Raw genomic sequence first — 14,177 nt, forward strand, 5'->3', positions numbered from 1 at the left:
TGAGGTTTCATGGTATCTTTTGCACCACTATTTTCTTTATCCAAAGATTCCAAGCTGTTTTTAAAATTGCCTCCTTGCCTGTAGAACAGCAGCTGCCTGGTTGACCTTCTTCCTGCACAAGAACTTGAAGGTAGATTCTAGTCTATATAATTTTTTTACACTTAATTTTCAGTCACACAGGTTTCCATTGAAGCCTTTGTAAGTGGCGGTGCCAAAATCGCCTAACGCCAATCAAGCTTTGGCAAAGGCTGCAAGCCCTTGCTGGAGTTAATATTTTATATCACTACATAAATGTTGGGTCCAAGTGCTCCCTATTTATTGTGCAGCTTTTTCGAAGGGGTTTTGAGGAGCCGTCAGGCTGTCTGTCAGTGCGTGAACTCTGTTCTCTGAACCTGGCTGTCCTCTTGGAGAGCTCTGGCTGGTGGTGAAAACTTCGCCCTTTTGACGCAACAAATTCCACGCAGAAACAGGGCACTACAGAGCCATGTTTGCTGTGTGGTGTCAAGTGGGGGTAAGGCTCCCTTCTCTGTGCAAGCACGTGTTTTTCGTGGGCTTGCTCAAAACCATCTGAATGACGTGCACTCTGTGTTAGTTGCCCCGTGTTTACCCAAAAGCAGAGTCTGACCCTGAAGTGCCGTATTTGTCCTGGTTCTTACAAGGTTGTAGGTTCAGTGTGCATAAATGAGTAATTGTCCTTTGGAGGCCTGGGCTTTGGTTCACCCTGTTAGGGCTGCTGAGCCAACAAGCACAGAAAGAGCTGTACTTTGGCATCAGCCCAAAAAGTTAGAGGTCGTGAGCCAAAAACCCCAGGAAAGCCTTTCAGCTTTCCCGTCAGCCCGGTGTGCTGGAGTTCAGAGCTGCTGATCTCACCTGGAACAGGACAGCAGCAGGAAGGGGGGGAAGGGACAGCTCTTTCCAGGGAAGGAGTGTGCAGGGTCTCCAAGTCTTCCAGCAGCCAGGAAAGATGTCCTCCCAGCAAGCAGGGAAACAAACAGGAATGTTTTGCCTTGAGTTTCTATGAGAAATGTTTGTTCTCCCGTTGGCTTGTTCTATTATGTGTCTGACTTTCCTGCTTCTTTAAGGGGGAGGAGATGTGCCAAGAAACCTCTGTCAGTAAGCCAGAATAGTTCTGTCATATCTTCCTCTCATTTTAGTGCTCCAGCTATTCTTCTAAGTGGGGAAAAATAATTTGGGAGTCCCTGGCAGTTTTGCCTTTTTTGAAGGAAACATGAAAGACGGGAGGATTTGGCCCGATGGTAGCTGAAAGCACTCAGGCTCTGCCAGGATTTAAATTCCTTGTGAACTCTGACCTGGAATGAATACAACATATGTGCTACTGTTCCTCTATAATTTAGCATCCCTTTTTCCTGTGTGGGTTTTCCTCCCACCCCCTGGTTTGTTGCTGTTAAGCCTGGCTGAGGGTTTATCCTTTCTAACAGGTATCCCTGCGAGGGAGAGGCTCTCACTGTTTTTACAGGGCCCTCAAATTCCTGCTAAAACGTACTGGAGCTTTGCCTTCCCTGGCATTGCTGCTGGTTTTGGATCCCAAAGTCTCCAGTCTAACCCCCCCAGCAGATTTAGATTCCTGACAAGGTAAAAAGTCACTCCTTGGATTAAAGCAGTGGTTGAATGCTGCTGTGTGGAGCACTGATGTGTTACAAGGGTTCTGGGTTCCTCGGCAGGAGCTGCCAGGGGACTTCTCAGGCACTGTTACTTAGAAATTACGTGGTGCTACACCAGCTCTGGGACTTGTAGATTTGCATTCACTCTGCAGCTTCATTAAAAATTTTAACTGGGACATATTTAGACTACTCAAGCTGCTTCTATAGAGTTGATTATTTTGTCTTGTCCTTAGAAAACAGCTTATCCTTGTGAAAATAACATATAAATTGTACTATTATATTTAGTGCTGCAAGCTTTGCTGTTGCTGTTTAGTTTTCTTTTCCATTTTGAAGCTGTGGAATTTCTGACAAATAATGTCTTCTGAGTTAAAATCCACCATAGGAAGAACATGTTCTGTGTCTTTTCCATTTTTCTCACCGATTTCTCTGAACCTCTGTCATTGGTGTGGGTACTACCTAGAGAATAAAGAAATGAGAGAAAGGATGTTTCTGTGAGGACAACACAAGACAGTTCAGGATGTTTCTGTGAGGACAACACAAGACAGTTCAGGATGTTTCTGTGAGGACAACACAAGACAGTTCAGACCTCCCTTTTCATCCAGAGGAAGCATTAAATCCCTGTGTACCTCCATTCTATCTGTAAAGGGCATGAAGTGAGATCGGCACATTCTGAAGCCTTGTGTGTGTCTTAATTTGTCGAAGAAAACTAATTCTTTCCTAAGAAAGCTTTTCTAGAAAAACAAATGCTACTCTCATGAGCACAGGTGTTTTGTGGTTTTCTGAATTATGTTGCAAGACACTCTCCTTTTGGGGAGTTGTGGTCAAGAATCTGTGGCTTAATTGTCAGTGTTGAACCACAGAAAAAATATATTGTGTAAATATTTTCTTTTCTAGCACCCAAGTGTCCAGAAAAATCTCTCTAAACACAGGAGCAAGTAAACTTTAGACATTATTCCATTCACTTCATTTTGCATTTGAAAAATCTGAAATTGGATAAAGCTGCCACAGCATTTTTAGTCTATGATGGCATTTGAGACTTTATTTCTCCTGTGAAAGCACTGTTAGTTTCTGTGGACTTCTGCAGGTGCTCTGTGTTTGTGAGATCCAGGAGGTCTTAAATTTAGAGATGCTTGTCACAGTCAGCTTCATTCAAAGCCTATAGTAAAGCAATCTGTCAATTAAAGAATATGCCTCACCAGCCCATCCTTTTCAAGTTTCCTATGTACGTGTTTAAAAAAAAAACCACCAAAAAAACCCCAAACAACCTACCCCCCAAAACCAACTGACCAACCAAAAAAATCCACCCAACACTCCCCCTCCCCCCAAAAAAACCAAAAAAAAACCCAAAAAAAAACCAAAAAAAAACCACTTATAAGCCTAAATGTTGTTTGCTCTCTTTTATAATTTTCTGGGAGCAGAGGGAAATTATTTTCACACTTGATAAAGCTCAACCTTCATAATGAAGGCAATGAAGAGCAAACTTATGCAGCAGAGCATAAGAGAGACTGAACTTGCAATACCAAGTAGATTTTTAGAAGAAGCTTCTCTGAGAAAAGGAACCTGAGTTGTTTCAAAGGATTTTTGAACAAGAATTTTTTGCCTTCTTACACTGCCTTTACATTTTGTTGTAATTCTGCATGCTGGAGATCTAATTTGGAGTTGCACAAAGGCTGTGACTGGATAAGAAGTCTGGGGTTGGAGCTGAGACTTTACCTCTACTTTGGGAATGGCTGGGTTTTCCTGACACTACAGCAATGTTAGTTATCCTGTCTGAGGAATGAAGGAGCTGGGGGAATTGTTTACCCTCTTACATTTGATTGAGGAGTGGGTGTATAGGGGTTTTTTCAGGGAGAGGGAGTTAAGCATTTTGTTGTGTGGTGTTTTTTTTTTGTTTTGTTTTGTTTTTTTTTTTTTAATTTTTAATTTTTATTATTCATACTATATATCATGGACCAACTAAGGATTGAATAAATTTGCTGTGGCTAAGAAATCACTGAGGACTTTTTTTCCTTTTTTGCTTTGAAGCCACCTATTTATCTTTCCCTAGTTGCTAGAATTGATTAACTTTTACCCTTTACTTTGTAGTTACACACTGTAGGTCAGCCTTCCTGTCACAGAAGGCCTGACAACAATTCCCATCTGGTTATGAGCTTTGATACCACAAGAACTGTGTTTGCTTAATAGGATTTTTAGCTAAAAACAAGTACAGCACTCACTAGCAAATTTGCTTTGCTATGGATTTTAGGCAGCACTAGACTCTTTGCAAGAACCATACTGATTGAACCACTTTCAAACACGTTTTAGAGAAGCTAGCTAGTTTTGAATAAATACCTGTTGATTATTTTTGAGGAAGCATTCACTGCTTCTCTTCTCTACTATGTTTAGGTGTTGCTAATTTCTCTCCCTGCATCTGGAAGAGCTTCCATCTGCATTTCTGGTGGCTGCCATAGGGTGGTGCCAGGCCATCAGTATATACAGTAGAAACAATGGTTTGGGCTTTGAGCAGATCAGAAACCAAACGAGCTTTAAAATCTGATCTCGAATAATTCAAAGTGCAAATAAACGAAGCAGCCAGTGCAAATAGTTACTTTGATGCATTTTTTTTAATACTTAGCATAAAGGAAGGGTCTGTCAGGTGTATACTTCTTTATGTGTGCCTGTTTGTGTGTCTGTATGTGTGTATGTATATGCATATATGCATGTGTGTGTGTAAAGTTTGACCTGAAATGTGTTTTTGCCCTAAGGATACTGATGCCTTGTTTTTGATCACTTTGTACTAATGTGGCTTAATTAATAGCCCTCTTAACATCTCTGCTAATGTACAGGCTTTTGTTGCTTGTGTGTGTATTTATTACAGACCTGCTAAGTGTTAAAGCTGACTGGAGACAAATGACACATTTCCAACTTTAAAGAAACAATATCTATCTAATGCATGTTTAAGAAAGACTAATTTATTGCCTTAAACTCAGCTCACAATTGAGTGCCCAATGAAAGCAATGAAATATTAATATTTTAGAGTCATGTTTGAAATCTCTCCCATCTATCCAGTTCAAAAATCTATATTATATTAATTATATAGATGTACCAATTTATTCTTTGAGCTATCTAAATCAGTTTCTAAAGTATTTGGTTTATAATGACTGAGGAGAAGGAATTAAGCCTGAGGTTAGTGAGAGGAATATACAAATATTTATTGAATATTGCAGCTGAAAAGGCTACTGTCTGTGTAAGGTAAAATAATAATAGTTGGAAGTGAAAAAAAGAATATAATTTGCAATAGATTACATAGATCAGGTCTAAAATGCTTGATTTCACACTTCTGTTTATGCTCACATTTGATAAAGAGGTTGAAGGTTTAATATTTATAAAAGCTTATCTTTAGAGGGGAAAACATTGAACACCTTTTGTTAATGTATGAAATGAAATGCAGCATGTGGCCTGGCAACTGAACAAGCTAAAATTAAAAATGATTTAGCTTACATGTATCTGCAGAGCTTTGGAGTTACATGGAGACAAACACAGTAATTCTTCTGACAAATCCTGGATGATGCTGTATTCTTTGCCAGGTAGTGGTAACTTAAAAAACACAAACAAATAAGCAACCCCCCCACCTCTCGCCATCAGAACTTCATACCCAAAGCAAATTTAAAAAAACCCCAAAACTCCGCCCCACAATTCTCCTTTCTTTCTAATTTAAAAATGGAAATAACCTAAACAGAGCCTACTGAGTCGAATGATTTCAAATTCATGTGCATAACTTTGAAGAACTGATGTAAATAACCAACAACAGCCAAACATGAGTCCTTTGTGAATCAGACTTTTTGCCACATTAATTTTCCCCTCAGTGAATGGGAATAAGACCCACTTGTATCTGAGATGATGCAGTGAGTGACATTTTGAGGCTAAAAGCCTCTAAAATATTTGTAATAGTTTAGATAGTGATTATCCTGTCTAGACCTTTTACTCTTTACTAGACTTTCATTTAAATGTTCGGGCTTTTTTTTTTTTTTTTTTTTTTTAATTTATTTTTTTTTCCCAGACTGTAAATTAGTGGCAAATGTGCAGATTTGGACTTTCTGAAGTTTTCACTTTGAGAATGTTTTCTTAAAGCATTCCAAAACACTGAAATCCTGGAATGGCAGGGGAAAAAAATAATTCAAGCCAAAGGTAAAATCAAAAATTATTTATGGAGCCTTTTGTCTCTGATCCTAAACCTGAAAGTACTAGTGGCAGCAGTGATGAGCTTAGCTGCTTCTTGTGCCTAATGCTTGTCGTGAAGTCAAAATTGATGGACATTTCATCATAAATTTCTGTTCCACACCACAAATATTTCTTTCTCTCTGCTTGTAAGAGCCTTTTTAAGACGCTCCCTTAAAACAATGTAACAGTCATTTGCAGCTTTTATGGCATGTAAATCTGTGCCTTTTCTGCTGGCTTGGTTCTCCTGACATTTGAACATTGTTAATAATCACTGGCCATTTGCGTGCGCTGGGCGAAGGCATAATGCGCTTTTTACACCGCGCACTGTTCCGAGGGCTCATTATCTCGGGAGGCGGCAGCCGTAATGAAAATTAAACAATTGCAAACTTGCTTCGCCGAGTGCTCCTCAGACAAAATTCAGCCGGGCTGCCTCACAGCTCCTACCTGCTTCTGCGGGGCCGCGTGTCAGAGCCGTGCAGGGCTGCGGGAGGGAATTCCCTGGAGCAGCGCTGGGAGCTGGGAGCTCCCGGCTCTGCTGGGGCTGAGCACCAAAATGCCTCTCTCACAGGCAGCGTCCTGGCAGGGCATGAAATAAGTGCAATTGGAAAGGAGCCTCGGCGGTACCGATAGGTAAATGGATGTTGCAGAAGACCTTTTGCTCGCAGGTAGCCGCGGAAGCGTTGGATCCGCAGCCTGCGAGCTGCTCCTGCTCTTTGGGGAAGCACTACAGGCGCGTGGTTAAAAATTACCAAATTAGCTGCGCTTCTCAGGCTAAGGAAGGGTTGGGAGCGTAAATGTGGGCGATTCAGGGTTTTGTTTATAGGCTGCAAAGTTTTACTGAATGCTGCACATAATGGACGGAGTTTTTTACAGCTTCTTCGGTGTTTCTGCGTGAAGTTATTTGAATGAGAAGCACTTTAAAGAAAGTGATGAGAAATCCGCCTAGGTTGCTCCATGCTATCTGCGTTTTACCAGTGTTGGTCTAGCTGAGGATCTGGACATCTTAAATTCACGTTTAAAATGACTTTTACTTAGCTAGCCAGGGCAGTTTGTGTCATTTCTGACACACTTTCCTTCAGGTGTGTATGCCACCAGGTTTGTCCTTACAGGTCTTGTATTCAACAGCTCCTCTTTTACTTTAATGCAGCACTTAAAGGTAGATTGTTCCAGTACTACAGTAGTAAAGAAAACCAAATTTCCATTTTTTTTCTTTTTTTTTCTTTTTGCACACGTTTAATTTTGAAAGCTACCATGGCATGAAACCATAATTTCAGAGAGGCTCCGTTTCAAATTACCTTTCTTCATTAAAAAATAAAATAAAATTACCAGGAGGTCTAGCACATTATGTCACTAAGTCACACAGTAAGAGGGACCATCAAAGAATGGTGGGAATTATCACAGCAGCTTGCTCCTTGTTAGAAGCATTTACCTCATGACCCTTTCATTTGCCTACTGCCACTTTAGTTTAAGAGTGACAACACTGTATAGCACTCTGCACTTTCCGCCTCCCCCCCTCGCCCTTTCCCTTAGCACCAGATGCCTTTGTAAAGCAGCCTGGTGAAGGAGTGAACAAAACCTTGTGGGATAAGGCTGACACTGGAAGTTAATGATTATCAGTCGAAACAAAACACTTGTTTACATGTTGTAGTCATTAGAGGTTCCAGTCAGTCATACCTCGGCTGGGATTCCTGCCAAATGTTTTGAGGGTTCTTTCACAAGCTGTGCAGTTTTGTAAATACAAAAGCACTCTTATTAAGCCTTTTTAGTATTAGACTGTGCAATTAAGACTACGGGTAATTAGATTCCTTTATTGGGAGTAGAATGGTCCAAGATACACACACACACACAACTTTCTTAGCCACAGGATCCCATCGTTTCTCTATTTGGGTGTTCTATTACAGATCAATGACTAAGAGAAACTCTTTTGCACTGCACACATTTTTTTCTTTATTAAAAATTGGGCTCAAAACTTGGGGAGGTATGGATTTTTCCTCACCTTATTGTCATCACCTCAGTTGGAGCCATAAAACTTTCTCTTTTGATTAGCTTGTCTCAATTTGCTGGAAACCCTTTGCTTGCATCTCTTTTAGTATTGCTGGCTTTTCATTTCAGCCTTATTACAGCTAGGATTAAGGAGGTGATTTAACTATGAAGGAATTTAGGAAAATTTCCAGTAAGCTAAGGATGATTTTAAGTTAACTGCAGGATAACAGGGTTGTAGAAATGAATGTTTCTTTTAACACCTGTGAATTAGTCCATACCTGAATAAATAAATGATCCCTTTGGTATTTGAAGTTGATATAAACCAGCTCAAATTTCAACATTTCCTTGTAAACACTCTAATCATGCAAAAATGCATCTAATACAAATAATCGTGTGAGCTGATCAACCTGTTTCACGTACCCTTCAGCTCAGGGAGTATTCTCTGCACTGAGCACGATGGTAAATTATTTAAGGTTTGGGAAGCCATTTTTTGTAACTGTGAATTGTAAGACAACTGAATCATCCATACATATTTTATCTCTATTTTTTTCTTTGCCAGAGAAGATATCCGTTTTAGTTGCTCCAGTGCAGGACTGCTCGCTTTGACATTTCCCGGTTGTCTGTAGTGCTAGGCAATAATTAAATATCAGGTGCATAAGCTGCTCTTTAATTTGACATGTGTGCTCCAGGCAATAAACACATGCAGTGCAACGTGGGAGTGTAATTGCTAAGGAATAAAATCTTGTACCAAGTGAGATCATTGTATCAGGTACTGTGTGACAGCTCATTTGATCATTATGCCCAGGCTAAAGAGGTTGCCTAATTAGTTTCCATTAAAACTCACCCTTTAATCAGGAATTATTCTTGCATAAAGAATGTCACTTGGTCCAGATGAATGAACAATGGTTCCCCCTTGAGATTCAACTATCTGTTACACTTGGGATGCCATATGTCTTTTCAAACAATTCAGCTACCACTGTACTCTGTGAATCTGGATCTCGCAGCACTACGTGGTATTTGCATTTCCTCAATACCAGCTCGTGTCCTGTAGAAAAATCATAATGGTGTTCTGTATATACTTCATCAAGTCAGAGGAACTACGTTCAAGCAGCAGGAGCTGTGTTGTAAACACACAAATGACTAATGGGCCTCTCTTAACTAATGTGTCTTAGTTGTTGTATATATTTCATTAGTGACATACATAGCGTACATGCTATTACCTGGAGCTAGGCTTTGGTTTCTTACCTAGAAACGTCAAGGTTCATCTAAATTTAATATTTTGGAGAGAAACAACTCCCTAGCTTTTTTTCTTCTTGTGACAATAGCTTTGTCATTGAGGCTGATCACAGAAGTAGCTGCGCTTCCATTTTTTTACTCTCTTCCCAAAAAGTCTTTTGAGTGCCTTCCTTTTTTTCCCACAAGACATGTGAGGTTTGGCATGTTACTAAGTTTGTGCACAGAAGTGAAGCTTAGTTGTTGGGTTTGTTTCAATCTGAGCTATTTCAGCGACTTCAGGTTGTCCACAGGAGTTCAGTCTCCTGTGACATGGAGCCTGCAGTGAGTGGCTCATTTGAGCTGTCCAGAAACTGCTCCTCAGGACAGACTTCCCCCCTGTGGCCGTACAGTGTGGTAGGTCAGGTGGAGAGAAAGAGACTTGCACATCAAAGGTCAACACTTGCAGTCAGTGGCCTCATTCAACTGCCTGGATCACCTGCTGTACAGATGTGAACTGAGTCAGTAATGTTTGAAAAATGCCATGGGCTGGCCTGGCAGTTTGAAGCAACAGCAAGAACTTCTTGGTGCTCTTCCCTTCCCCAGAGGTGTCCTGGGACAGTGAGCTGAGCTTCCCTTCTTTAGTGGAGGGCTGATCCTACAACATGTTGATGTCTTCACTGACTATCTGCCAGTGTGGTGTCCAACCTTCCTCTAACGAAATGGTTTATGAGGCATTCAGATATACAGGTCTCAAAAGTACTTCCCTAATTTTTTTTTTGCATCTCAGATTGCTGCTGACCCCTTGTTGTGTTGGGAGGAAGGGAAGGTCGGCTTTGTGCACCTGGAGGAAATACCTTTTACAAGAAAAAGAATAACCCAAGGCTTTGTGAAAGATTTCCACAAACACTAAGCAAGTATTGTGCAGGATACCTGCTCCAGGTTCATATTTGGTAAATCTAAGTGCTCTAACCTTCTTAAGCCCGAGGTATACTTGCTTTTACACTGCAAACTTATTCAGAGTAATGGAAGGATGTTTGTGCAAGATGGAATTCAAATCCTTAATGTTTCTTGCTGCTACTGCTCTGAGTGCTCTCATTCTCCATACCCAATATACGATGTGTCACAGCCACAGTGACTGACGCAGACAGGAAAGTGGCTAAACAACATGATTAACATCTAGAATCAGGAGAAGAGAAATGGTTTGATGATCTAACATGACTCTAAATAGCAAAGGCTTTTAATTTATTGGTTTTTATATCTTGAGCTATGTGTCTAGGAAAATTAGTATTCCGAGTAGTCTAAGAGCTGTCCACCTTTACCTAAGATGTTCTTTGTAGTTGTGGTTCAATCTCTGATGCATCAGAGGAAGATAGAGAAGAAAGAATAAAAGCTTCTTTGAGCACGGAAACTGAATTCTGATCTTTTCTGGCTTCCTCTGTTTAATCCATACTATTTTGGCATTCTCGCATACATCTTATGTTCCCTTCTAATATTTTCAGCAAACATATTCTTAACATCTCTTTCATGTTCCCAATGCCATTCCTGATTTCTTGCCACGTCCCCAGATTGTATTTGCCCAGGCTTCTGGAGAAATCTGTTGCATCTGATTCAGTTACAGACATCGATTGGTGTCAGTTGCTGTCTCTTGACTATTAGTCAAAGAGGATTTTTTTGCATCTTAGTTACTTCAAACCCAACAAATGCCTAGAGGGGCTCCATGATGATGATTTATGCAAATACTTTAGTGAAGCTCCTAGATGGTATCCAGACTGCTCTGGTGGTATGCAGTGATAAAGATCAGTTATTGCTAAAATGAAATGAATTATCTGGCTGTGATATCTTTATTTTTAAGGAGGTTATTGATAGCTCCAAAGCAAGGAGATAGATCTAGTAATCATGAATGAAGTGCCTTCTCCTGTTCTGCAGGCCTCTATTAGAAACCTGTCTGCTGAAGGACACACACAATCTTTGCAGAATATTAACCTCAGAGAAATCCTTTGTCAATAAAAATTAAAATGAAAAATTAAATTAAATCTCAATTTTAAATTTAGCAGCTTAATTGAGAAATAAAAATCTGAATTAATAATGAGAAAATTTACATTATTAATAGTAGTGGGATTATTTGGTACAAAGGACAACCTGTCCAAGAGGCAAGTTTTGTTTTTCTTGAATCGGTTTCACTTCTTTAGCCAATCAGGTTTTGTGCGAACCATGATGATTTATATTATTGAGATTTTCAATCTAATCACTTGCATTTTCTCTAACCAACTAAGCTTTTCCATTATAACAACGAATTCTACAGATTATTTGTAATATGTTAAAAAATTTTTAAAAAAGCAACTTGAAATTACAGTTTAAAAAGAGTAAGTAATTTTAAGAGGAGTATTTTTGCAATCTTTATTCTCATACACTGATAGTGGACATGGGAACTTCTGAAATCCCTGACTGTGCTCAGTGCAGTAGCTCTACATGTTCCCTCCCCCTTCCCCCTCTGTTTCCTCTGCATAAAAAAATTTTAAGATTTCAAGCTCTGCTTCTGAAGATGTATTTTTATGACTGCAATCTTGACTGTTGCCTGGTTTTTAGTTCTGTCATCAGCCCAGGTCTTTTTCTGTGTTCTTTTCAAATCTGAATAGCCAGAACATGGTAAATTATTTCATAAGAGGGTATTCCACTGATTTATAATATTGAGATTATTACTTAATTTTTGAACTTTCTGAAGATAACAAGGTGCTTCCTTTTTAAATGTAATGCCATAAGTCAATCTGAGTTCATCCTAGACTTGACCCAGTTTTATCAAAAGGTTTATGAACTTAGCAAAATTGGCTCAAATATGGCTGAAAAGCTGCACTGAGATGCATCACATTATGATTAAAATCTCTCTGTAGCCCTACTCTAAGTATTATCTAAGTGTCTTCAGTAGCAAGTTTAAACCAGAAATGGCCTAAGAAAATTACTTCTGCAATAAGCAAATGTAAGGGCTAAAACCAGGTTTGGGTGACCATTCAGGGCTACTTTTACTTTCTTGGTTCCTGATTGCCAGGATTTAAATTTTATATCTTTTCCACAAAACACATTTTCCCATTAGAAATACATATGTTTATCTTTGCATTATAAAGTGGGGACTATTTTTATTACTCTTGTTATTAATCCAAGTAATCTTTAGTGTTTCTGTAAGAAATTCACTAGAGTGGAATCAAAACATTGTTCAGTACAGAATGAAACTTTCCTATATGCAAAAACTAGGTTGCATTCAAAATAAATAAAGACCATCAGCATTACTCTGTGCAATATCCTGATACTTTACAGCCCTTTTGGACCTGAACATATCGGCCGTACTTCAGAAGTCTCCATAAACTTGTATAAATGTTTTCTTTTGCAATGATTTTTCAAAGTTTCCAGTAACAATCATTTATTGCTCTCTTGTGAGTTGTACTGCATGGACTGAATATTATCAAGGAAAACAAACTGGTTTTGTTTTATTTCTCTGAAGTGTTTTCTAAAAGAATTCTATTCAAAATGTACACATTGGCTCATACTCTGCCCCTAGCTATAGTGGCTGATAAAATGCCATTGACTTTATTACCATCCACTTTGACTCTGGCCTATTTCCATGTACTCCAGCCTGCCTGTGTCACCAAGGAGGGAAAACTTGACCTGGGGTGCGTGCTTTGCTTCGGAAAAAAAGCTGCATTATTTACCCTCAGTGAGGCAAGTGCAGTGAGGCAAGTCACACCTTACATCCACTTAGAGTGAGTCCTGGGGTGCTGTTGTAAAAGTTCCCACTTGCAAAGCTCCTCAGTCAGGAGCTTCCCAGAACAGTCAGCACTGGCACGTGGAGAACAGTGCTCAGGAATGCTCAGGGGTGTGGAACAGAAATCACTGTGCAGCTCAAGGGCCAGGGGGAGTCCTGTGGTGATCAAAATGTCTTATCTGAGGTCTTGCTGCAATGGGAGAACCATGTGTCCTGATGCACCCCACTGTCCCTGCTGGGGCTCTTGTAGGGCTGAAAATCAAATGTAGAAAATCGGTTCAGGGGCAGCAGTCGTCCTTGACAGGCAGCAAAGGGAAATGGCCAAAATTCTTTATACCTAGATCTGGCCAAAATTTTCCTCCACCTCCAAGAAATCTTGATAAAAGATTTAAGAGAAAAAATAAGCAAAAAAACCTGTGTGTCTAGACAGGATCCTCCATTATTTCCAGGTGCAATCTGGAAGGCCGAGGTCTAATCTACATGAGAATAAAGAACTGAAGATATTTTGCAAAGAAAGTGAAGTGGCATGCCATTTCCTTATTGCTGTCCCTGCGTGGCTGCTCTACCACGAAACAAAACCCATTTTGCTTTGGAATAGCTACTGTGGGAAAGATAATTTATTTCAATTGGAATATATTTTTGAAATTTTATCTGTGTATTTTGTTAATGCTTTCCAGTCTTCCTCTCCTACTATGAATTTAGATTTTTGTGTTTTTGTTACTTTTGAAATGAATGCTGCTTTCAAAGTATGTCATTCTGGAAGAAATAACAAATATGCTGAAATTCAAGATAACTGTTAGAGCTGGGACCAATCAATTTTTGCTTTTTTTGAAATATGCAGAGTTCAAAGCATTGACAGATCATCCTTAAATACCGAATTAGTACAATTAGTAGTATACTGAAAAATCTAATTTTAATATGATTATGATGTATTAATTTTTATATTTGCTCTAAAAATATGGAAATTTTACATGTGCTGTGCCTTCATTTTTCAAATATACTTCTCTAACTTTTTGAAAGGCCAACTTTCAGGGGAGCTTACATCCTAAGTTCAAGGAACAGTATGCATTTACAGCTGACTAAATTTTGAAAGCTTTTGCTGTTCATTCTTTCACATAGAACATTGAACACGTAGTATTCACAGCCCTCATGATAATAGGTTTGTTGGGACAAGGAAGGCATCTTTTTCTTGTTCCATCTGAGTTAATACGTCTGGTTTAGTCACTCGAGAAATAAAGTTGGCATCTGCAACCTCTTGTTGAGAAAATGTCTAGATCCCATCTTCTGTGATCTGCCAAGAGTGATTATGAAGGAGTTACTTTTGAGCTTTGAAGAAAAAGTATTTTTATTTATGTCTCAAACTCAGTTTAAAATCAAGTATCATATATTACTCTTATTTTTTC

The sequence above is a fragment of the Sylvia atricapilla genome, chromosome 6 (assembly GCF_009819655.1).
Source record: "Sylvia atricapilla isolate bSylAtr1 chromosome 6, bSylAtr1.pri, whole genome shotgun sequence".
NCBI lineage: Eukaryota > Metazoa > Chordata > Aves > Passeriformes > Sylviidae > Sylvia > Sylvia atricapilla.